We start from the raw sequence: 25,325 nt of genomic DNA, 5'->3' as shown, positions 1-25,325 counted from the left end.
TTTAAAAAAAGAGTTTCACTGATTAGACAAGATATGTATATTAATAGATAATTGTAATGAATGAAGTACATTTGCATACCATTGCTAGCTTTTTAATAAGCAGAGTAGGGAAATGGAACTTGAAATTTTGGGGGTACCACAGGCAGTGTGTTTTGAGCCCCACATTCAGATTCTAGGCCATTGGGATAACCCAGTTTCCTGGAATCAGAGACCTGAGAAAAATCAAGCCTGCAGAGTTTAAATGCAAGTTAGTTAATATGAAAAATGCTGTATCTAGTTGTTTGCAAAATTACTTTTGTTGATTAAAAGGCTCTTCAGAACTTCCGGCTGGTGAAAGGGTTTTAAATTGTCTAATGGTGATTGTGATTGCTATGCAGAAAAAAGGCAGTGCAAAGCAAACCATTCTATCACTGAATCTTTGTTAAGCAGGCCTTGAAAGTGTCTGACAGCATAATTAATCTTGTGATATGAACAAAGAAACCAACTCAATAGTATTGAAGATGCTTATTAAAAATACTAAATACCTTCTTCCACTTAAAAACCTTTTGAAATAGTGAGGGAAGTGGCATTACCTTTTTGTTTTTGCAGCATTTTCCACTAAAATTGATACTAGGGTCTTCAGCACAGCAGCAAGACTGTGCAGCATACAAAAATAAGAATTAGCTGAGAAAAAAACACATGATTCCCGACCAGGGAGCCTGGCTGGACTCACCAGCCTTGCAGCTGCAGGCTCTAACAAATCTCAGGCAGCGATTCCAGTTGCCAAAGTTGAGGCAGAATTAATGGTTGGCAATGCTCCTTTGGTAACAAAAACCTAAAATAGGGGGCCTTCCTTGAATTTTCTCTTTTCAGGATCTCAAGTGAGGACTGTGCTTACAACCATTGGTGATTCTAAAGAGCTTCAAAGATGCAGGCCATATTTGTGTTATTTGGGGTTCCTTTTTGTTAGGGCAGAGCTTGGGATCCAGTTATCAGGTCTTCCTGGGTCCCCCCGGGAACTCAGCTCTATCTACATCCTGGGAAAATGACTGATGCCCCAAGGAGCCACCAGCACTATTTCTAACCTGTGCTGGCAGCATAGTGGGTCACTGTGGGGAGGGGCAAGGGCCTTAAGTGGGGCTTGAGGGGTGGGTTTCCCCTTACCCGCTGGAATTTTTACCTGGGATGAGTCATTGACTAAAGAGAGCACTGATATGTGACACATTTGCCATTGGCAATTGCTGTGCAACTAAAAACCATACATTTCAATGCATATACAAGCATTCATTTAGCTCACACATCTGTAGATGGCTTGGAGGTTGTCTGATCTGGCTGAGCCTGCTTCTGCATCTGCAAGTCAGCTGGACTCCACTGACCTTGGCTAGACCTAACTGGGGTAATTCGGCTCTTCAAGTCTGTCATCTTCACTAGCCTCGATATGTTCTTGTTGTGGTGGTGGCAGGAAAGTGGAGCAGGGGGAGGCTCCTAAGGCCTCAGTGTATAACTGGGGTGAGTGCCATGGAGCGCCAAGGTACAGTCATTGGAACAGAAGCTTTTGCAAACGGGGGTCAGACAGGGACTGAAGAGACACATTAATGCACTGGTATGTAGCATGCTTACATCCTGCACTTATTGGCTAAAGAAAGGTATAATTCAAACTCTTTTGAAAACTAAGAGTAAAAGGCAATTTTTTCCCTTAGCATAGAGGAAAATAAATTTGAATGACCTATTTGTTTCTCGTGAAGCCAGCAATCAGAGGAGCAATAAGTAAGAAGAGTACGTATGGATTGTAAGAGATGGTTTAAACCAGCCGTGGGCAAACTACGACCTGCGGGCCGGTTGCGGCCCGTTTGCAATGAATAAAACTAAAAAAAAATAAAAGACCGTACCCTTTTATGTAATGATGTTTACTTTGAATTTATATTAGTTCACACAAACACTCCATCCATGCTTTTGTTCCGGCCCTCCGGTCCAGTTTAAGAACCCATTGTGGCCCTAGAGTCAAAAAGTTTGCCCATCCCTGGTTTAAACCATCACCATTTGCAGTCAGTATGTTACTCTACCAAACAAAGACACAAAAAGAAACATCAACAGGAAAAAATGCTTTTGTTAAGAAAGTTCATCAAGATGGTTGGATAGAACACCAAACTTCAAAAATCAATAGTTGTTGTTTTTTTCAATTATAACCAACCAGGAATTACAATTAAAAAAGAAGATATAGAAAACCTAGAACATATTCACCAATGATACATCTGATAAGGGATTAATACCCAAAGCTTATAAAAACTCCTACAACCTAACACTAAAAACCCCCACAATCTGATAAAAAATAGGTGGAGGACCTGAATAGACATTTCTCCAGAGAAGATGCACAGATGACCACTAGACATATGAAAAGAGGCTCAATGTCACAAATCATCAGAGAAATGCAATTTAAAACCGCAATGAGATATCACCTCACACCTGTCAGAATGGTTATCACCAATAAATCAACAAACAAGTGTTGCTGAAGATGTGGAGGAAAAGGAACCCTCACCCTCTTGCACTGGTGGTGGGAATGCAGATTGGCACAGCCACTATGGAAAATAGTATGGAGGTTTCTCAAAAAATTAACAATCCCACTTCTAAAGAAAACAGAAACACTAACTCAAAAAATGTATTTACTCACATGTTCACTTAATGTTATTTACAACAGCTAAGACATGGAAACAATCTAAGACTATCAATAGAAAAGTTAATAAAAACGGTGTGATGTATATATATAATATTACTCAACATAAAAAAAGAATAAAATCTTACCATTTGGGACAACATGGATGGACTTAGAGGCTATTTTGCTAAGTGAAATAGGTTGGACAGAAAAATAAAAATATTACGTGATCTCATTTACATATGGAATCTAAAAAAAACAAAATGAGCAGAAAGAGACTCAAATACAGAGAACAAACTGATGATTGCTAGATGGAAAGGAGTGGAGGATAGGTGAAAAAGGTAAAGGGGTTAAGAAGTACAAATTGATAGTTACAAAACAGTCACAAAGATGTAAAGTACAGCACAGGGAATATCGTCAATAATATTGTAATAACTATATATGGTGCCAGGTGGGTACTAGACTTATCAGGGGAATCACTTTGTAAGTTATATAAATCTGTAACCACTATGCTGTACACCTGAAACCAATATAATATTGAATGTCAACTGCAATTGAAAAATAAAACAAAAAAATAAAATGTGGAAATGTATAGGGATTCCATTTTATGTCTTAACATGCATATATATTAAAATACTTTCACAATAATCACAGTGTACACTCATTGAGATCATAGACTAACAGATAGCATTAAATGCACTTCAGTGGTTGCCTATGGGGGTGAGGGAATGGGCTTAAAAGGGAATGAACTGACAAATCAAAAGAGGAGTCTTGTTTTGATCAATGGTGGGAATATGTTGTAAATCGAGGATTACGATGAGCTCAACCCTCTGCACAGAGTCCCAGAAGAAGAAAAAGAAGTCATGGTGGTGTAAGAAATGTCTAACCATTATGTAGGTCAACCTCTACATCATTTCATGTACCCACAACCAGGCTCTCATGAGCGTGGTCCAGCTGGTGTATCTATTTTTTGGGGAAGCAGGACTAGGAATTATTTTCCAGATGTTTTGAGTTCATGTTTTCATATTTGAATCTAATTAAGGGTTTGTAAGGATCATGAAAAAAGAGGATTAAGTTCTTTCTTCACCCTGTGGAGTGGGTTTGAAGAGAATAAATTCAAGCATGGAGTTTAAAAGACACTGCCAGTGGAAAGTAAGCGTGGATGGAGAAAATCAGGAATTGGGCGCGGGCGGGAGGGAGGCAGGCCTGGAGGGAACACAAGTGAAAGTACCCTTCACAACAAGGAGAAACAACATAAAAGAAATACTCAAGTATTTTTAAACTGTGAAGCTGCCAAAGAGAATGTGAGGCAGAATGTATACAGTCCACATGGGGAAAGTTTTTTATAGAAAAATCCAGTTTCTAGGATATTCTTACCACAGGGTTGGGAAGCAGGAAATAGATTCAGAACAATGGTTTTGTTAAACTTTTGATGCTAAGAGAGTCCAGCCCCCTACCTAAAAGTCTGCTCTTGAAAGAAATATACACACAAGAAGATGGAACAGTCGGTGCTCTGTGTTCTCGTGCTGACAGCCAAAGCCACGCTGTTACCTCAGACACGTCCTGCCCCTTTTGGGCCTTTGCTTGACCATTTGTAAAAGGAAAAGTCAACTTTTATTTTTCTCAGCTTTCGAGGCCTTGATGTAAGAGAGTTATGTAAGAAAGTGTTGATAAAATCTCTGCTCTAGCTGTCAGGGAGCCACAGGAAAACAGCCGAGCCCCATCCTATCAGCAACAAACTGATGGACTTCTTGGCTTAGGAGGAGGGAGAAAGGAGTGAGACTGGGAGGCAAGGCAGGAGGAGAAAGAATAATAATTTAAGTGGAGTGGCTGGTAGTATTGGCTGTAGTGTCAGTCATCTCACCACTCTAGAACAGCCTAGGGTTTAAAAAATATATATTCTACTTTAAAATATTATTTGGCCTCTTAATGCAATCCAGGTACATCATCTGCTGCTCAGTTGAGGTAGCAACTATTTACTGGCCCCATTGAACTTACTGAAATCTGACATATCTGTGCATGGGCATACAACTCTGTGATTTAAGGAATTTTTAAGGGTAATTTTTACCAGACTTTTAAAAAACTTATATGTATTATTGGGCATATGATACTATAATTGTTTCAGCATCTGATGCCCTTTACTGTATAGGAACTCTTCCCCATTTATAAGACAAAGCCCATTCACCTGCAGAGAGGTTGAAGTGACAAGATATTATCCCTGCTTCACTTGCAAGTAGTACATGGGGCATGAGTCTTTGAATTACACCTTAATGAATTAAGGAAGTGGGGACTGTGCGGAGTCCATTCTGCAGAGGCACCAATAGCACAGTGACAACACCAAGGATGGATGTGTAGGGTCTGTGGTGTTGGCAATATTGTCCATGATATCTGGGATCAGCAGTTGTGACCACGGTGACTGCACGGAGTGAGTGTCTTTTCCAGTCACATGATTCCTAAACCTATTTCTACAACCCTGGATGTAAAGGTTACTCAAAATCCTTTTAGCCATGTTTTGGTCTTGAATTCATTTGATTTGATTTCTGATGGTTGGAGCTCAAAATCCTGATATGAACACAGGCAGACATTAGAAGTTAACACCCATGCAAGATGCAACACTACTTCTTTAAATGTTTAACTCACCAATGAAGCCATCTGGATTTGTATTTTTCATTATAAGAAGTTGTTTAAATACATTTTTGTTGTTGTTCACCTACATGGCTATTTAAATTTTTATTTCTTCTTGTATCAATTTTGGTTATATATATGTATGTGTGTTTGTGTGTGTGTCTCATTTTTCTAAGATGTTGAAATTATTTACATTAATTTACTCATAATATTCACATATTATCTTTTAAATGTCTATAGGATCTGTATGATGCCCCCTCTTCCATTTCTTTTATTGTTCATCTGTCTCTTTTGTTTTGATCAGTCTATCTAGAGGTTTATTGATTTTGTTCATCTAGCCAAAAAATAACTTTTGGTTTCATTTATTTTCTCTACAGTTTATATATTTCTATTTGTATAGGTTTCTACTCTTTACTACTTCCTTCCTTCTACTTATTTGGAATTAATCTGCCTTTCTCTTCTAGTTTCTTAAGACATAATCTTATATCCTTTATTTTAGACCCCTCACCCCCAAAATAAACAGCTACCTTTCCTCTAAAGAAATGCTTTAGCTATATCTGATAAATTTGGTATGTTGTGTTTTCATATTCATTTAATTTAAATTATTTTGGATTTTCTCTCCTGATTTCTTTGTTAATCCATGAGTTTCTCAGACATATTTTCCCCAAATATTTGGGAATTTTCCTGATATTTTATTACTGATTTCTATTATATTATAAATAAACTGGAGGCCTGGTGCATGAAATTCGTGCATGGGTAGGGTCCATAGGCCTGGCTGGCAATCAGGGCCAACTGGGGCCCTCGGGCTGCCAGCTGGAGCCTTCCTTCGTTCCGCGCCACCCCCTGGTGGTCAGCACACGTCATAGCAACCGATCGAACTCCCGGTCTCCCAGTCAAACTCCAGAAGGGACAACACTTTGCATATAAGCCTTTTATATATATAGATTCTGTATGATTCCAGTGCCTTTAAGTGTATTCACACTTCTTTAATGGCTCAGCATATTTTCTGTCTTGGTAAATGTTCTATGTGCCATTGAAAAGATATTCTGTTGCAACTGGGTACAGTATTCAATAAATGGCAATTAAGTCCCATTGGTTGATTACTAAAGATTTCTATAAAATTATAAATTTTATACTTGTCCTAACAATTACTGAGAGAGGAGTCTAGAATCTTGCAAATGTAAAAATTTTCTTTCATTTTTGCATTGATGTTAGTTTAACTATTAAGAGTGCATCCAAAAGCATCTGTAAATTAGTTTTAGGATATATGTTCCTTCATATAAGGATATTTCTTTTTTTAACAATACAATTGTTTTTTTGTCTTGGTTTTGGTTTTCCCATAGAAATTGATACTCCTTTTGCTAATCTAGATTTTGATCAATTTCTAATTTTATTCAAGAGTAGCCTACTACAGTCACACATTCTTCTCTTTGTATTTGTAAAAGTATTTACAAAGAACCATAGCCTGTAGTGATTATTAAAAATTGGAAAATACCAGTGGATGTTATGGGGTAGTATTTAAATAATGTGACATTGGAATTACTTATCAAGATTAGCAGCACTGCACAGGCACATGTGCCAAAAATGCAAATTGAAGGACTTATTTTTCATTCAGAAGTTGTCCTTGAACTAATAATTATTGTTAAGATTATATACATAGCATATTTTATAGGATTTATATAAAATATACTATGTATATAATCTTATAGTAATTATTCTATTTGCAAGAACAATTCACTGTTAAAAGACAGGGCCACAAATACAAATTTACATCATGGAAACAGCTACTCCTAAGACCAACTAATTAGACTGCAGTTGCTTCTCTCTTGCCTGATTATTCCCTGTTTTCTCTCAGTGTATTTTAACCTCAGACTCTCTCTGCATGTCACTGTTTCCTGTCCTTGCTTTGAAGTTACATCTGTGGATACTTTAGAAGAAGTAATGTCTCTGTATTTATTTTTAAGTTTTAATTTGCACCCAAGATTTATACTTTTTCAATTTTGCCAATTTCTTGATAGATATTTTTCAGTATTATAATTTGGAGGAATATATAAATTTTCCAAAAATCCAGGAAAGGAGTTTTAACATAGAACATTAATGATATACTCGGCTTTTACTTTTTTATCAAGTTTTACAATCTCTGGTTTTTAATTTGATATGTTAGGCCATTTATATTTAATATAATTATTAATATGGTGAATTTAAGTCTACCAACTTGCTATTTGTTTTATATCTCTCCCATATGTTCTTTGCTTTTTCTTCTTTTCCTACTTTCTTTTAAACCAATTGAGTATTTTTTGTATTCCATTTTATTTATACATTGAGCTTATTAGGTATACCTCTATTCCATTTTTTTAGTGATGGCTATGGTTTGCCAAGTGTATCTTTATCTCCTTTTAGACTACTTTCAAATTATATCATGCCATGTTATGTAAAATATAAGAACCTTAGAATAGTATACTTCCACTTCCCTGTCCCATCTTCCCATCACTTGTGCTACTGTGACCATAGATTTTAATTCTAAGATATTATAATGTTAATCTATAGTATTAAAGATAGTATTACATATTAAATATATTAAAATCTATATTTATAGATTTTAATTCGAAGATATATATTAATCTATAGTATTAAAGATAGTATTAAAAATACTATCTTTTCATTTTAAAAAATTCCTATTGCCCTAGCCAGTTTTTCTCAGTGGTTAGAGCATTGGCCCACAGACTAAAGGGTCTCGGGTTCGATTCTGGTCAGGGTGCATGTGGGAGGCAACCAATTAATATGTCTCTCTCACATTGATGTTTCTTTCTCTGTCTCCCCCCACCTCCCATTCTCTAAAAATTAATGGAAAAAAACTCCTCAGGTGAGGATTAACAACAACAACAAAAATCCTATTGTATAATTTACTCATCTACTTTCTATTTTTGGTGCTCTCCATCCCTTTTTATAAATCTGATTTTCAATTTTGTGGTATTTTCCTTTTAGCTAAAAAACTTTAAACATGCCCCTGAGCATGCTGGTGCATCGGCATGGGTCCTGTGAATTCACCCATAATCAGAGGAACAAACAGGGGTGGAGCTGGCATTCATGAGGAGGTGACCCGTGAAGTAACGGGGGAAACTTTTCTGAAGAGGTAACAAGTAACTGGATTTTGACAAAAAATAAAATAGAAAGTCATCTGTATGTGAGTACATATCTAAAGTGAAATAGTTTTATAGTTAAAACAAAAACAAAAACACAACAACAACAAGCAGTGTGGTCCCAAGTTAATGTTCACTGGCCAGGAGCCTGGTGCAGAGCCTTCCAGTGACTTGTGAAGCTTATTGGAGATACTCTAGACACCATCTTGTGCTCTGCTTAAACACAGGTGCTTGAACCAGATGAGATTCTGTGACTTCAGGACCTGTTCTGGTCCGAGAGGTGGGCTGAGAACCCCTGAAGAGGAGCACTCCTCACTATTCATGAAAGGAGCTCGCCTGGCTCAGGCAGCGGGTGAGCAGTTCAGAGCAAGCGTCAGAAACTCCCTTTGACAACATCTGATTCCAACAGCTGGACAACTTCTGAGGCACTGTGCTCTGAGTACAGACACTGCCCACACAACATGTCACGTACCAGAGACCCTCCCACTAGATCTCTTGATGTGACTGAGATGAGGCTGTAGTGGACTTCACAACTTTAGGGTCTAGGAATGGAGCCTTACCCCGCTCCACTTTGGGGCCATCCCCCACACAGTGAGATTGTTCTACATTTGACTTTGAAGCCGGATTCTTGGGTCAGTTCCAACCTTTGCTTGCACCAAATAACTCCCTGAACTTTTCCCTCCTCCACCCATCCCTGCAGACATGTTCCCTAATGCCCTTCAACTTGTCCCTAATCCAGTAAACAAAACCTCAGTAACATATAAACATGATTTATAAAAGCAAATCTTCCCCCAAATCTGCTTGGAAAAGCAGAGTTACAGAGCTGTAAGCAAAGATGAAGGACTGTGATTAACAGGACCCATGTCTGCACGGGGAGGATGCAGTCTGGGTCTCTGCAGCCTCTCCCTCAGAGGATGAGCACCAGATAGACTAAAGGTCCATCTTCACCCAGTGCTTTCTCCATGCCAAGTGCTTCCCACCACTCCACCTCACCGCCTTTACATCTGCATGTATAGATGAGGAGACTGAGGTTTAAAAGGCTAAGTGATGTACACAAGGTCACAGAGCCAGTGCATGGAAGAGCTGGGGCACAGACAGAAGAAATGGAGAGAAAAACATTGACTTGGATTACTAGAATCCATATAGACGGGCAATCTATACAGACAAAAATTTAGCGACACAAAAAAATCCTGGGCCTGTTTTGTCTAACTAGGGTATGTCCACTGATCTAGTTTCTTGGATTAGTGTTAATTCTCTACTGTATTCTTTCTTGTGTAGGCACCACCTGTCCACTATGTAGTGATGCAGAGACTGAGAGGCACCATACTAGATCAATGCGAACAATAATTGGGAAACTTTTGGATTAGAGAGAGGCACAGCACCTCAGAGAGCCCCAGTAGGAGAGAATGCTCAGGCCCCATATATCATGTTCAGACAGGTCCTGGACCAAGCTGGGAGTTCCTCAAGGGCAGAATCAGTGTGCCTTTGGGCGACTTCTGCGATGCTAATCAGAGCCCTTCCCCTCTGAGTCCTCCAACAAATGAAATATCAGTGGGTGCATGGTGCTTGCTGGATTGCATCTAGAGCAGTGGTTCTTAACCTTCCTAATGCCGCGACCCTTTAATACAGTTCCTCATGTTGTGGTGACCCCCAATTTCATTGTTACAAATTGAACATAATTAAAGCATAGTGATTAATCACAAAAACAATATGTAATTATATATGTGTTTTCCAATGGTCTTAGGGGACCCCTGTGAAAGGGTCGCTCGACCCCCAAAGGGTCGCAACCCACAGGTTGAGAACTGCTGATCTAGAGCCAATGCAAAGCTCCCTATCTTCCTCGGTCTAAGACTCTGGCCACTTACCCAGCCAGCTGCTGCCAAGTCAAGGCAGGACTTGTACCCACTGTCCTGAGGGAAGAGACAGAGTCAAGTAGAAGAGGTACTTGCCACATGGCAGAGGAGCCAGGAGCACCCTTTCCCTGCAAGGAGAGCAGTCCCCAAAGGGAGAATCAGGGAAGACCACTGGGAACAGCAAACCTTTCACAGCTTAACCCACTACACCTATGGCCACCAGGTCCCTCCCACCCTTCTCCATAGGTAAGTCACCTCTCTTCGCATAGGAAGGAAGGAATGAAGGAAAGGGTGGCAGCTACCTTTCCAAAACTTCCAGGGCAATCGACATTCTTCTGTCCACCAGAGACATGAAGAAGATAAAATGATACCTTCCATGGTAGACTGCATTGTTACCTCCATCACAGCTCCTCGCATCCACACCCTTGCTGTGGACTCGATATGGGTGGGGCGGGTGGACTATGCTTCCTAGGCTCTTGGCTCTGAGACTGGCTACAGGAGCTGCCCCAGGAACGGCATGTGCATGGAAATGGCAGTGTACCAGTCCCAAGAGCAGGCCAGGAGCAGCGTTCTGGAAGGTGGATGTCAGGTGAAGTATTCCTCAGAAAGCTGCATCCCCATGGGGAAGGCGACAGCTTGAGCTTGGCAGGGAGTCCTGCTGCACTCCGAGGTGTGAAGGGGAGGCATGAACTGTGCATATGCTGTACCACACAGCTTTGCCTACTGCTGCTTATAGCTTCGCCATAGCTGTGAACGCCCTGCTCCTCTCCTTTTCACCCTTGAAGATGCGCGAATGCACAGGATCAGGCTGCGTGAGGCAGAGCATTTCCGACATGGCAGGCAGAGGAGGATGTGGGGCTGATGGCTCTCTGCACTGGGTACGTGGGTGCATGCTCAGGAATCTCAGAGCTGGTGGTTAAACAGCCGCCCTTCCTCAAGCTGCCTTCCCACCACTGCAGTGTCCAGATGTTTGGTTTTGTTGAAGGTTTTTATTGGTACAGACTACAAAAACAGAATTTCTTCTAAAGGAAGCACACATGAAGGGTATCTAATCGGAGGCTGCATATATTGACAGACCACCAATTGCACTAAAGGAAACACAAATGTATGGCCTATGTATAGCCTACACCATTTTAAGGCTGCTCCTAGGAAAGATTAGCATGTGCAGCCCCCAAACCATGAGCGTGCTTCTATCTTTGCAAGAGAGGACTGGAGCCTTAGAGATGCTCTTCTGACTCTGAGAGGAGGATGGGGAGGGAGAAGAGGGGAGAGGAGAAGGGAGGGGAAGGGAAGGGAGGGGGTGGGTGGGGAGGGATGGGAAGGGGAAAGTGAAGGGGGAGAGGAAGGGGGAGGAGGGGACAGTAGGGAGAGGAGAAACTCTTGTCAAAATCTTTTTAGTGCACAAAACTAATTCTGCTCATCTTGGATTTGGTGAGCTGGATAATATTCTGTGCACGGCTCCTAAATGAATTATTAAATGTCAACTCAAGATGGCTTAACTAAAATACCCAATTTAATAACCAAAAGAATCTAAGGTAACAATAACAATTTCACAGGTACATGTAGAATTGTCAAGTCAAACCATTATAGACAAGCTTTTGGGGTTTTCACATAATCTCCCTCACATATCATTTTCTGTCACTAAATACCCACTCTGGAGAGCACATTCCATTTCAATAAAGATCACCCCTTCAGTGCAAGCCTTGCTATTCAGATGGAGCCAGCAAACCTTTTTTTTTCTTTTCTAAAATATAAAGCTAAACAAGATCTCAGTCACAACCACCAAATCTTTATTAATGCATTCCTTGTGCTACTTCTGAATATTAATAAAAATTAATAATTAATTTTGCCTTTGGCATTGCAAGATATACTAGTTTTAATTAGTGTACTGTACTCCTAGACAATTAAAAAATAATTGATGTCCACGCTTATTGGTGGTGTCTGTGATCTTCTTTTCTGTTGTTGTCAACAAAAGCCTTAAAAAACAAGCTCGAGAATGTAGTGCTGTCCACTTGATTTAAACACCCAAAGTCACAGGCAAATCTTTTATGATGAAACAGAACAGTTTTCTGTTTAAATTATACACAAGTATATTAACTAGAAAGAGAAAATTAAAAGCTGATGGCTACAAGGAATAATAGAAAGTCTATAAAAATGTTTTATCTATCAACAAATTTGCCTGGAAAATATCAATGGTTGGCGCCATCTCTCAGCTGCAACACAGAGAGGCCATCTTGGATTTGTTATGTCAAGTCCATCAAGCATTTAATTCTGATGTCCTCCTTAACCAGCTTTGGTTATTTAAATTCAGTGTATCATGTGACTGTTCTACTACATCATTTAACTGTGCCATGAACTACTTTATCATGGAATGCTGAAGAATCTTCCTGTGTTCTCCTCTTCCTCTTCCTTTCTTAACAATAAAGACTGTGGAACACAAGACAACATTTATGATTAACAGGAGGAATAGTTTCCTTTGAAAACATTTGTATCAGAAATCTTGAATAGAGGGGGGGGGTGTTTTGGAATGAAATAATTCAAATCCCACAACCCATGTGTTGCTTGGTTTTATTTTTTAGAACCAGGATTCTTCTTTTTAAGAAATCTATATTGAACAACCATAAATATACCTTAATACCAAGAGGTGGTAGGTACACTAAGGTAACATAGACTTAGTAAAACACATGGCAGAGAAGAAGAGAGCCACAAGAGGTCTGAATTTCACACTTTACCCATGAATCACTGGTTAGTGAGCATTTTTTAAGGAAGAAAGTCACAAATGGATGCAAATGATTTTTATCAGGTTAATAATCTTTTTCTTTCTTTCTTTTTTTAAAATTTTGTTTTATTGCTTAAAGCATTACAAAGAGTATTTCATATATCTCCTTTTTTTCCCCCCTTGGCCTTCCCCCGGCCTCCCCTACCCCCCAGTGTCTTGTGCCCATTGGTTATGCTTATATGTAGGTTAATAATCTTAATAGCAATTTTAAGTGGAAAAAAAATCTGTTCTAGAAATGTAGGCTTTGGTTTATTCTCCACAACAGTATTGCCTTCATAGTATTTATTGCAGTCTAAAATTACCTTGGTCATTAAATTACTACTTGTTCATAATCTGTGTCTTGGCCCATAGTCTCAGCCCTGTGCATGAGGGCAGGGCCTATCATTATCCACAGCTGCATTCTTGGTGCCTAGCACAGAGCTGATACTCAGCAAACATCTGTAAAATGAATGTATTAACTCTGATCTAACATGTTTTTTTTTCCTTGAGTCTTATGAATTTTCTTTTTCCATGCCCATCAAAGGTGAATGGATAAATAAGATGTGGTATAACCACATAATGATATATTATTCAGCAATAAAAAATAAACTACTGCTACACACAATCACATGAATGAATCTTGAAATAATAAGTTATGCCATACGAGGCAGTCAGAAAGGAGTGATTCAATGCAGTGAGCTCTGGAACAGGAGAGCCGCTATGGTGACAGAGACCAAAATAGAGCATTGGTGGCCTCTGAGTTGAGTCGCTGGAAAGGGGCATCGGGAACACTTTGGTGTGCTGGAAATGCACATCTTGACTGGGCTGGGGTTCCATGGATGCAAACGTTTGCCAAAACTTATCAACTACACATTTAAGATCTGTGCATCTGCAGTATATAAATTATGCTTTAATTTTTTAAATCTTTAGGAATACCTATTTCCTTTTTCTAGCCCATTGTCAAGTGAAGGAGGAAACTCTGAAAATGTGTCTAGTGGAGAGCTCTGTTATTCCTCCTCCCAACGTCAGTACCTCACCCACAATTCCTCCAGACAGTCAGGCAATGGAGTTGACATTACAGCCTCTCCCTAACTCAGGCACACTACCACCTGGCCTTCCAATCTGGGTGGGTGTGGGTGGGTATGACCTGTCCCTCTGGCCTACTGCACACGTCAAGAAGGCAGGGTTTCTTCATCACAAACATGCAGTTCTGATGCAGAGAATTGCCTGACTCCCCCGACAGAAGCTGTGAATAACACTTAGCAGTCCATGCAAATGCTGTGGTCTGTGTCTGTGTGCCCAGCTGGGCTGGTGATCAATTTTTACTTCTCAAATTGGGTCAATGAAAAAGGATAGAGCTTTCCATTCCTGTGATGTAACTCCTCAATGTGATCTAAATTCTATTAACACTGGGAAACATGGAAATTCCAAAGAAAGCCTTTGGCTTCACTGGGACCACCTTTCAGAAAGGCCCACTGACCTACTTTCTTTTTAGACTTTCTTTTAATTAAAAAGCCCAAATTTCTTGGGTATTAATCAAGGATTAGCTTGAGAATTAAGCTGCAATGCATCACACAGGGAACAAGCCAGTGAAATGGTGAGCTGTCTCCTCTTCCAATCAGTATTTAACCAAATCTGAGGGTCTTCTTATACTAGATACAATGATGCACCTTCCTCACATCTGTTATATAGAAGGACCAAGATAAGTGAGAGGATTCCTGATACTGTGCCTGGTGGAGGTGGCTGTGGATTCGGCAGCCTTTGGATATTCTCTGTTGGTTTCTTCTAAGAATTGCATCTCTCCCTCCTGATGGTCTCACCCTGACTTGCTTTTCTTTAGTCATGTGACAAGTGAGTATTTGGGGCTCAAAGTCACAGCTTGCTTTGCATTTCCTGTTGGTTGGCCTTTGGGGTGCCCATGGACTTAAGGGGGTCTGAGCTGCACCCAGTATCCCAGGCATCCCACAGTGAGTTCTACACCTGACCTGAAAAATGTTTATTTAGTGTCCCTCATGCTCCCAGCCTAGGCCACAGGCAGAGGAGGTTGAAGGACACACAAAAAAAGCCCTCTGGCAGTGCAGGCACCTGAGAGTGACTTATCTGAAGGTAGCACATGAAAACTGTCAAAGGAGGAAGCAAGATGCTATGTTTGACCAGAGGAGGAACGTGGCTCAGAGGTTTATGATAATCAAAGAGCATCTGGGAGTGAAACTCGGGCTGTGTCTTCATGGAGGGGACTCATTCAGGTGAAAGAGAATGTCCCAGGCTAAACAAACAAAGAAATGTTGTTTGGTAAGAGAATGAGCACTGCTTTTACAAAGCAGTTTTACTCCCCACTTACAGTTCAGACATTCCCATCCTAGATTCACAAGTTTGGCCATTTCATATATCCTGATCATGTATAGCCACTCAACAGGGACAAGGGACAAACCTATAACTGTGGGTGGCAAGAACTACCACACAGATCAGGGAAAGACATCTGTGGCTCTTGTTTGATCCTGGGTCTGTCAAGAGCTTCCTCTCTCAGTGGCATTGGGACTGTCCAGAGCATGAATGAGGCATTTTATGTGTAGGCCTTCAATAAAGGACTACTGTGAGTAACATTTTTCTAGAGTAGAATCAAAATCATATTTAAAGTATACAAGCAATAGAAAATCACAGACTCAAGCAACCTGGCCCCTGCAGTCATTACACTACTTCATGGCCCTGCCCTGGCTCCCTGGTGAGTCCTTATCTAGACCCCTGAGCTTCACCTGTCATCTCTCAGTGTTCAGTGCCATCTCCTGAGCCCATTTGGGCAGCATCCACCTTTAAAGAAGTTTGTTTCAAAATGGATGTCAAGAACAGAAGCCCCCACTGCAATGTCAATCTCAACCAGTGGTGTGTCAGGACCTGCAGGACCTGGGAAAGGAGGTGTGGCAAACTCAGCCTTTTGCCCAGAACACCTGGCCATGCTGAGTGCTCAGCCTTTCCCTGCTCCTCTGGTTCCTGTGCAGACTGTGGGGAAGGGATGTGCGGGGAACTCATTCAGTGATGACATCGGAAGCCCTGAGACAATTTGCTTAACCTCCTATACCCATATCTATACTAATAAAAGGGTAGTATGCTAATTAGACTGGATGTCTTCCGAACGACCTTCTGGATGTCCTTCCTGACAACGCTGGGTCCTGGGAAAAGTCACACACCCCGCGGTCCCAGGCGCCTGTGGCTGGCCTGGGTGAAGCTGCCCACCCACCATGCTCCGTGGCTGCGGCCTTCCCCAGGCGAAGCCTGCCTGGGTCCTGGGTGCCTGTGGCCAGCCAGAGGGAGGGAAGCCCAGGTCCCGGATGCCTGTGGCTGGCCGGAGGAGGGAATCCTGGGTCCCGGGTGCGGGGCCAAGGCAGAGGGGTTAGAGGTGAACAGGCAGGCAGGCAGAGGGGTTAGAGGTGAACAGGCAGGCAGGCAGAGGGGTTAGAGGTGAACAGGCAGGCAGGCAGGCGAGCAGTTAGGAGCCAGCAGTCTCAGATTGCTAGAGGCATGTCCAACTGCCGGTTTAGGCCTGATACCTGTGGACACCCCCTGAGGGGTCCCAGATTGGAGAGGGTGCAGGCCGAGCTGAGGGACCCTGCCCCCATGTGCACCATTTTGTGCATTGGGCCTCTAGTTATATTATAAGCTATGGGGAGGTCAGGGGGTTGGCTGAGCCACAGTGCCTGGCATACAGCTAGTGCTCAATAATAAGTATTAACTGGAAAATACATAGTCTCATCCAACAGATATGAATGTCAAGTCCTCTCTTGAATCCAAAAGCCAAGCATAGCTTTCATGCCCCAGGGGGTCGAAGCCCTCTCAGATTTCTACTCTCCACCCCCAATCGCCCAGAGAAGCTAAGAGTCCTCCTTTCTTCTGGATCCATCCATCCTCTTACCCATCAGTTGGCACACTTCCCAGGTGGAACTATAGTTGTTCACATAGGGATCTGCCCCCTCTAGTAGCTCAGGGACTGCTGGGTAGCACTAGCAGCTATCAATGATGCTTATATAAAATCAGGCTTGTCATTTGGCAGCCCCACCTTCTAACAGAGTTCACCTGATGGGCTTAAATCTTGATTTGCTACCATGAGCATGAAAGACCTGAATTATGTCTGCCAGCTATTCCAGAATGGTGCCCTTTGAGAAAGCAGCCAGGTGTCCATCATGCTAAAGGACTTCCTACTGTCAACAAGAGAACACCCGTAGCTGTAAAGAAGGGAGGCCTGGCAGGGCTGCTTGCTGATGGAGCCCATGCTGAGTCTGGCACATGCTGTGCCTCTGTGGGCAACCCAGGGAGACCTCACGATGAGGGCTGACAGACAGCCTGGATGGGGTTGAACATTGCGTGTGCTTGACTTTTTGTGTAACAGGCCACGTGACATGTCTAACCATACAAATGGAAGTTTTATGATGATAGGATCAGTTTTTGCTGAGATATTTATGTGACAAGCTGACAGATATAAAACTACAAAGCTTGCTTTTATGCTTCCCATCCTTCCAGAGGGAAAAAAATAAATACTGAGATGATGGGTCACTTTGAAGAGAATTTATGATCTAAATTACTTAATACCTGGTAAACTTCTAGTATGCATGGTGATGGCTCTCTATGCTATTAAAGAGGAACTTCATTCCCCAGGATTGCAAATGGAGCAGCCCCGAAGAGGAACCAAACAGTCTGCCTTCCCCTATCCTAAAAGACCCCGGAGGAAGGGCATCCACCCAGCTGCACTGCACCAGCCTCTCCCCGCCACAAAACATTGGTCCATCCCTTCAGAGAAAAACTACATCCTGAAATGTGTGTGTGTTTCATGTCAGCAATAAAACACAGCATTCCCATGCTGCTGCAGCGTACACATCAGACTGGGAAACAGCAGAGGACGGCTTCAGGACAAATCCTAGTAATGGGACAGTGGCCACTGCCAACGTCTCTCCTTCATTTCAGTCCAGGTGACAACTGAGAGTGCGGCCCTTACCTGTGAGTCTGAGATCAGACCAGCTGGTGCCACTTTGCTGCCCAAATGGGTGTGGAAGGTGATGCAGAGGATGCTGGTGGGGGCTGCAATTAGACATTAGCAGCCTGACCACTGGACCTGTCTCATTGACTCAGGTGCTCCTTGTTACCTACTTTTGGGGTCACAGCCCAGCCCCTGGGCCAGGAGCAGGAGTCATATAAATAGAGGTATCGCTGTCCTCACCTACAGAGGATAAACCAGGCCCACCCACCCTCTCTCCATCAGTGATTTGGAAGGCCCAGTGAGTTCATATGTGTGGTCTTTAGGCTCCAGATAAATGTCTCCTTCCCAACCCTTGCTCAATGTTGCAGAGTTATGGAGGAGCTGGTGCCTAAAACTGCACCTCCCAATGTCCAAAGGTCCTCTCCTCCTGGTGGTCTGAATCTAGGAATTAGGGATGAACAAAGCTGCAAGAATATATTTCTCTTTTTGTACTTGTTCCTTTACAGCAGGGGTGGGGAACCATTTTTCTGCCCAGGGCCATTTGGATATTTATAATATCATTCACAGCCATACAAAATTATCAACTTAAAAATTATGTTGCTATGAAAAAAGCTCCTAGATTTATTGAATTTTGAGTCCCACCTGTGGTTGCTTGGGCAAGGTCAGACCAATTGATATGGTCTGCGGGCTGGAGGTTCCCCACCCTGCCTTAGAGTGATGTCCCTTCTGGGGAACCATGGAGGGTCAGAGCTGGGTGGGAGCATTACAGGTAGAGAAATGGGTTTCCAAAGCAGAGGCTCTTCTTGATGGCCACCTGGCAAGGCAGTCACTAGAGCCAGGCTCTTTTGAAACTCAGGCTGGTGCCTTCCCGAGGTGCTTCTTCCTGCCTCCTCCCAGCACATTCTCAGAGTCTAATTTTTCCAGGGTATTTGTGGGATGCTGCCCTTTCCAAGAAACATGTTGGTAGCTCAGGAGAAAGCATGAGTGGGTGTGAATGTGTATGCTAGTGTGCATGTATGCACCAGTGTGTATGTGTGTGTGTGTGTGTGTGTGTGTGTGCGCACACGCGCACACACACGGTATCCAGCCCAAATTAAACTCTTTTACCATATTTTATCAGATCGATCTTCTGTGCACTCCTCAGCATTGTCTCATTTAAATAAAACTTCCATTTGTAACAATCCTATAAATAGAAAGCCCTATTGATCCAGGCCCCAATAGCACTCTGCACTTTGGTTCTCACTGAAGCCTGACTGGTTTAATGTGAGGGCTACAATTTATTATGCGGCAGATACAGGGCAAGGCCATGCCATGTAGGGCTCTAAACACAGGTGTGCTGAGCTCGGCCAAACAAGGTCAGTGGGGCCATGTTCAGGATCACAGTGTGCTCTTGATTTGCCATTTCATAGCCTTGACGGAGGCCCCCTGCCCAGTCGTGTCTCAGCAGTCTCTCACCACAGGGGTAAAGATGTAGGCCTTAGAGCACCCAAATGCTGTATTGTTTTATAGTCAGAGGCCATGCTGGGGCATGTGTGAGTAGATTTGATAATTGTGTCTGGTCTACCAGAGATGTGGAATTGACCAATAAATGCATACTGTGCATAAGGCACGGTTATCTGTAAGTGGAATTTATTTCCATCAGAAACTGTAGACTTAGGACCTGCATCCATTGCATTGTTGATTAAGCCATTCACCATTATTTTCATCAGTCTGCTGGGCATTATTGATAATTTATAATCAAATGATTTCCCCCAAATTCATGGAAACTAAGTCTGAGTGGATGTCGGTCTGATACTAGAGATAAGAGCACATATACAGGGTGTCCTAAAAAAATTGTATACACCTTTTAACAGCTGATAGCTAAATTTTGGAAATGAAATGTATTTTAATAAACATTGCCTTTATAATTATTCAAAGTGAGTGTATACATTTTGGGGGGACACCCTATATATTCATGCACAAGAAATCTGGCTCAGAGCCCCTCTCTGCTTCACTGGCAGAAACCCCACAGACGCAACACCAAACCACCTCAAAACACAAGAGTGTACTTCCCAAAGCTGGGTTATTCGGTTACAAATCACACAACGAATAGGGCAACTATATAATGCACACAAACTTCACTAAGCCTCACCCACTTCTCTTTCAGTGTAGTTCCTTCAGCCTGAAATGAAACACATGCTTTCATGTCTTCCCTACAGGCCTGGTCCCTGACTGCCTGTGAGCTTACATACACTTATACACACATGCACAGCTACAGAAATCAGTTTACACACATACACACAAACACATGCATGCCTAGCGGGAACATAATTTATGGTGCTAACACCATGTCAGGCAACATAAGTACCAGCACGCTCTCTCTCCAAAGCATCAGTGAGGCCGGAGAAACTAAGCTTCTGGATGCTCAGTATCATTTGGTTTCTCCGGGAACAAAGGGTAAAACTTGAGTGGGTGCTTGTTCTAGATCCAAGTAATAAACAGGCGCATGCAGGTAGGTGGTTGTCCCAGGAAAAATAAACTTTACCAAAGGAGGAATCCCATTTGCTTTAGAGTTATTTGCAGCTTTAAAGAATGGTTTTCCAGTTTCTACCAGTTCCATGATATTGAACACATCACTGGGTGCAGGTTTGGGCCAGGGTTCTTGGCAGAGAGCCATGATCACGCTCACATGGCATCTACACTCTCACTTACACACACTGTGTTCTCACTAAGAGCAAGGCTGAACTTGCTTATCTGTTACACTGTATACAGGTCTTAATAAAGTCTTTTTTACCGTTAAATTTTAATAACTTGGGATATAGGTAGGATAGAAACAATATCTAAGTGGCATTTAAAAGCAAATCCATTAAATTTTAGGGTACCTGCATTACATGGTTAGAACATTATCATTTAGATCCTGCAGGGGAAATGGCCACTGTAAGAGAGAAGGAAAATTGTGTACTTTGGAAAACACGATCCAAGTCTAATATCATTTGTGAGATGAGAACCTCTCTGCTCATTACCAGGAAGATTGTTTTTATCCTACCCATAACTAAAGTTATTAAAGTCTGAGACTGTAAATGCTTAATGAGAAACAGAGGAATAAATGACAACAGCTAGGACCTGGACTAGTATTTATGGATGATAAACTTTAAATCACAATTGTGAGATAGTGCCTTGGCCTACATGGTACACTTCCGCCTCCCCCCCCCCCCGCCCTTGTGAGCAATAAGTGGGGTGCCATGCTAACCATGATGCTGTCCAGTGGGGGGAAGCACTTCTACTTGGATTCAAGGATGGAGTTGACACTCCAGCTAAAAGCTAGAGCAATATGATCCACTTCTCCCCACCTGCCCTGATGTCATCCTCTGTCCATACCCTCCAAATAGTGGAGACCAGGATGTCCCTGCGAGGACAGAAAGAGTGGCAGCACCTGCACACAAGAGAAGACATGAGAGGCACTCTGTCATCTGGGAGGAGTGGGCCACCCCAGCCACACAGCGGATGAGGGTTCAATTGGAACTCAGCATCTGCAAGCTGAGACCAAAAAGCCAATATGGTCAGCCAAGGATGGGATGGCTGGCTCTCTGTTTCTTTAGTGGAGGCTGCTAGAGTTGTCAATTGAGCCCTCTGCCTTGGGCCAGGCTGCAACTTGGTGAAACTGTGAACTGAGTGGTGGTCTTCATGGCATTACATGTGAGGGGTCACTTTCTACTAGGACATTCATTATCCTCTTGGAGTTCTACCTAAAAGAACCCACTAGACATTGCTGTGGATCAGTGGTTAGACTCTGCTGGGAGCTTTTTAAAAATATGGATGACCAATAATATGAGCTTGAAGATTCTCATTTTATTAAATGGGAGCAAAGCCTGAGCACTCGCATATGGCAAAGGCTCCCGAGAATACACCAAGGAGCTCTGGTGGGGAACCGTAAACTGGGAGCAGTTTTTCCCATCTTGGCTGCACACTGGGCTCACCTGGGGAGCTCTGAAACTGCAAATGTCCTGTCCTGCCCTTAGAATTCTGATCCAACCATTCTGGGGAGTGGCCTGGCTGCCAGGATCTTTCAAGCTCCCAAGAGAGTCTAAGGTACAATCAGAACTGAGAACCACTCCTGCCCTGAAGGATGGTCCCTGAGCCAATTTCAGCAGGTGGGGAAGAAAGCACAGGGTGCCACAGCCCTGTCCTGGTGAAGCCCAGGGAAGAGCTGAATTGCAGAGAAGGAATGGAAATGGATGGGGATGGCAGCTGGACCTGAGAGGGTCTCTCAGAGTTCCTGTGGACCTCAGCGTGATTCAGAGAGAGGGAGAATGGTTTCCCATGCCTGCAGAAAGAGGATAAACGTTCTGAGCAGCCTTATAGTTCCATCCTGCATTTCCCACAGTCTCTGAGTAGAGACATGGAACATGTGCTCTCTGCACGCCAAGTGGGCACAAGAGAGGAGGGAGGGCTGACATCCAGGTGGGAAAGGGCTATGGGGGGTCCTGAACACTAGCTGAGGTATCTGACTGTCATTCAGGAGGTAATGGGCATCTCTGAAGGGTTTGGGGCCCAGGTGAGGAGTGTGCAGGAAGCTCACTTAGGAATATTCCTCTGTAGGATGTGATTTGAGAAGACAGTAGAAGGGAGAGAGGCTGGCTAGGAGAGGGTGTCAGAGTACAAGAAAGGTGAAGTTTGTATCTTCTTATGAGGATCAAGAGCATCCCCTCAGAGTTGTTTCAGGGTCTATGATTTCTCACCGGTCTCACTCAGTATAAAGGATACAAATGTGCTCAAAGGGGTTGCCAACTATAGGAGCCAAACTATTAATTTAAGGGTGTCATGCAAACTGTAGAGAAGGCATTGTGAATGGTTGGTCCTGTGGCAAACTGGAGAATCCACATGGCAGAAGGTATTCCCATTCAAAACTATTAAAACGCTGTCCACAGACACTACATCTCTCTGGGTATGTTTTGAGTTTTAACCCGAGTGCTCCTGCGACTCCTTCTGCTTGAGGGGGCACCATCCTCCAGCCTGGGCTCTTCCATCTTGTTCTATCCATTCCTTGCGGTGAAGCATGGTGTGGGGGAACACCTGTGTAAGGTCATGGTGCACGGATTGGAGCAAGTGATAAGAGAGGCTTCAGACATGAATTGTCAACAGCCTCCACATGCTATGGCTATAGATGGCCTGGGCACCAGCCAGCTCAAGACCAGTCTGGGGAGACTGCTCTGTATCCTATGCCAGTCAGAAAGCACAGACCCTCACCACCACCGCCACCGCCACCCACCCACCCACCCCTGCATAGTCCCCTTTCTGCCCTGTTTTAAGCATACAGTTACCCACTGCTTCAAGGCTGGGAGAAAGTGGGGCAAGGAAATGGCTCTATTAGCCAAGTACTAAGGACTGACTTGCATCACTTTCCTTTCATTATGTAAGAATGTTGCGCAAATCATTAGGTAAAATGTGATGTGACTCTTCCTTCAATTAAACACAATGATGGGAGCAAAGTCTGTATTAGTGTGCAAATTCCCCTGGAGAGTATCTTCTCTGCACAGTGCAATGACTATTAGTTTTCTGCCAAAATAAAGGTCACCAGACAAGAGCCTCCCCCACCCAAGCCTGACTTCCTTGGACATGCAGTGTAATCAGGCAAGATGTGTCACAATCAGGAAGGCAAGGGTGCAATAATTATATTGAATATGCCTAGTGCACTGCAACCTGGGCCCTGCTCTCTCAAGTGCCTAGACGTCATAGATCCCGGAGCCTGGCTCACAGAGTTCATCCTTCCTATTTGTCCTAATTTAAGGAAGAGGCAAATAGTCCCAGTGCCTGATCTGAGCCACTTGAATATCAGAAGTTTCCTATGGATGGTTTCACCTACAGAGAACAGCAGAGAGTGTGAATCTTGATCCACTTACTCATATGCAGGAATGCACCCTTCTTCATTTTTCTACAACTTAATGTCTAATTTAAGCCTTCATTACATTGTGTGGCAAATTAATCTCAGATCACTCAAGGCTCTTGCCTGGGATTGGTCTAAATTCCAGGAAATTATGCAGAGAAAAGTGCCTGGGGGGGAGACAGAGGGTTGAGCCCTTTGTCCTCAGTCCATGCTGTCATCCACCAGTAGGAATATAGTCCTGCCTGGTCCTTAGTTATCCATGTGGCCTGTCACAGCTCTCAGCATCTCATTCATGTGAACAAGAAATAGGATCTGGGGCATTATGAGGATGAGATGCTCTGAGAGACTAAAAAACTCCCAAGACCATGAACTCAGCCAGCCCAGCATCCTACTTCTAGGAACACCCACTGATCTTCTCTGGGGACCCAACACTTCTCACCACTCAGTCCAGTTGACTTGGAAGGAACTGAATCCACATCCCAGTTCTTGGTGGAAAAACATGAACTTAGCCAACCAGCCCATTTCACTCCCCTAGTCAAACTGATGTGTTCAGAGATAAATCCTTTAGAATTGTCCACTGACAGTCTTCCTATGTTTGGAAGTACTGGTGAAGAAGCAGTATGTTTGAGGGGGGCGGGGTCATTAAGTTAGAAGGATGAAGCTGGGAATTGCTGGGGGCAATCTGGCACTACCTAGAGCAGGGGTGAGCAAACTTTTTGACTCGAGGGCCACAATGGGCTCTTAAATTGGACTCAGAAGGAGGAGCTGCAGCCGTGTTTCCCGACGTTGCCATGTTAACACTGCTGCTGGTGAAGGAGCAGAGGGGAGAGCAAGAGAACCCTCCGCTCTTTCGGCTCCGCGGGCCGGATAGAACAGCCGAACGGGCCGTAGTTTGCCCACGGCTGCTCTAGAGGGAATCTGCCTGAGAAGCAATGCAATATGGAGACTGGCAGAGTGGAGGGATGGAAGAACACTGGTTCTGCTGGCCTTGAGCTCCTAGTCCAGCTATACCTGAAGCTATTTGCACCGTCCACTTTTCAGTTACATGAACTGATAATTTGCCTTTCCTGTTCAGGCTAGTTTGAGCTGGGCTTCTGTGCAACCAGAATAATTTGAGTAGGACATTACATTATGGATCTAAAAGTGAAAATCGTTCCAGCTTAAGAAACCTAAGGGCAGGGCAGACCCAGGTATACTGGTCTCTGAACTTGTATAATTTTAGCAGCTCTCTTTAAGAAAATGATCACATTACAACTACAGAGTGTCATAGGGCCATTTTATAATAGGAAAGGACACATGGAAATATGGGCCCTGAAACTTAAGCTTCTTTAGCTCACTGGTAATTGGGAGGCCCAGGGAGTGGTCTCCATTGTTCTATAAAGCCTTTGATAAAAACATGTAATCTCTTTAGGTCTCGGTTTCATCATATAAGGCAAGAGGGTTAATCTAAGTTAAATCTCATCCAGCTTAAAAACACCATGTGTTTACAAT

Source organism: Myotis myotis, unplaced genomic scaffold (assembly GCF_014108235.1).
Source record: "Myotis myotis isolate mMyoMyo1 unplaced genomic scaffold, mMyoMyo1.p scaffold_m19_p_37, whole genome shotgun sequence".
Lineage (NCBI taxonomy): Eukaryota > Metazoa > Chordata > Mammalia > Chiroptera > Vespertilionidae > Myotis > Myotis myotis.
This window is presented reverse-complemented; position numbering follows the sequence as displayed.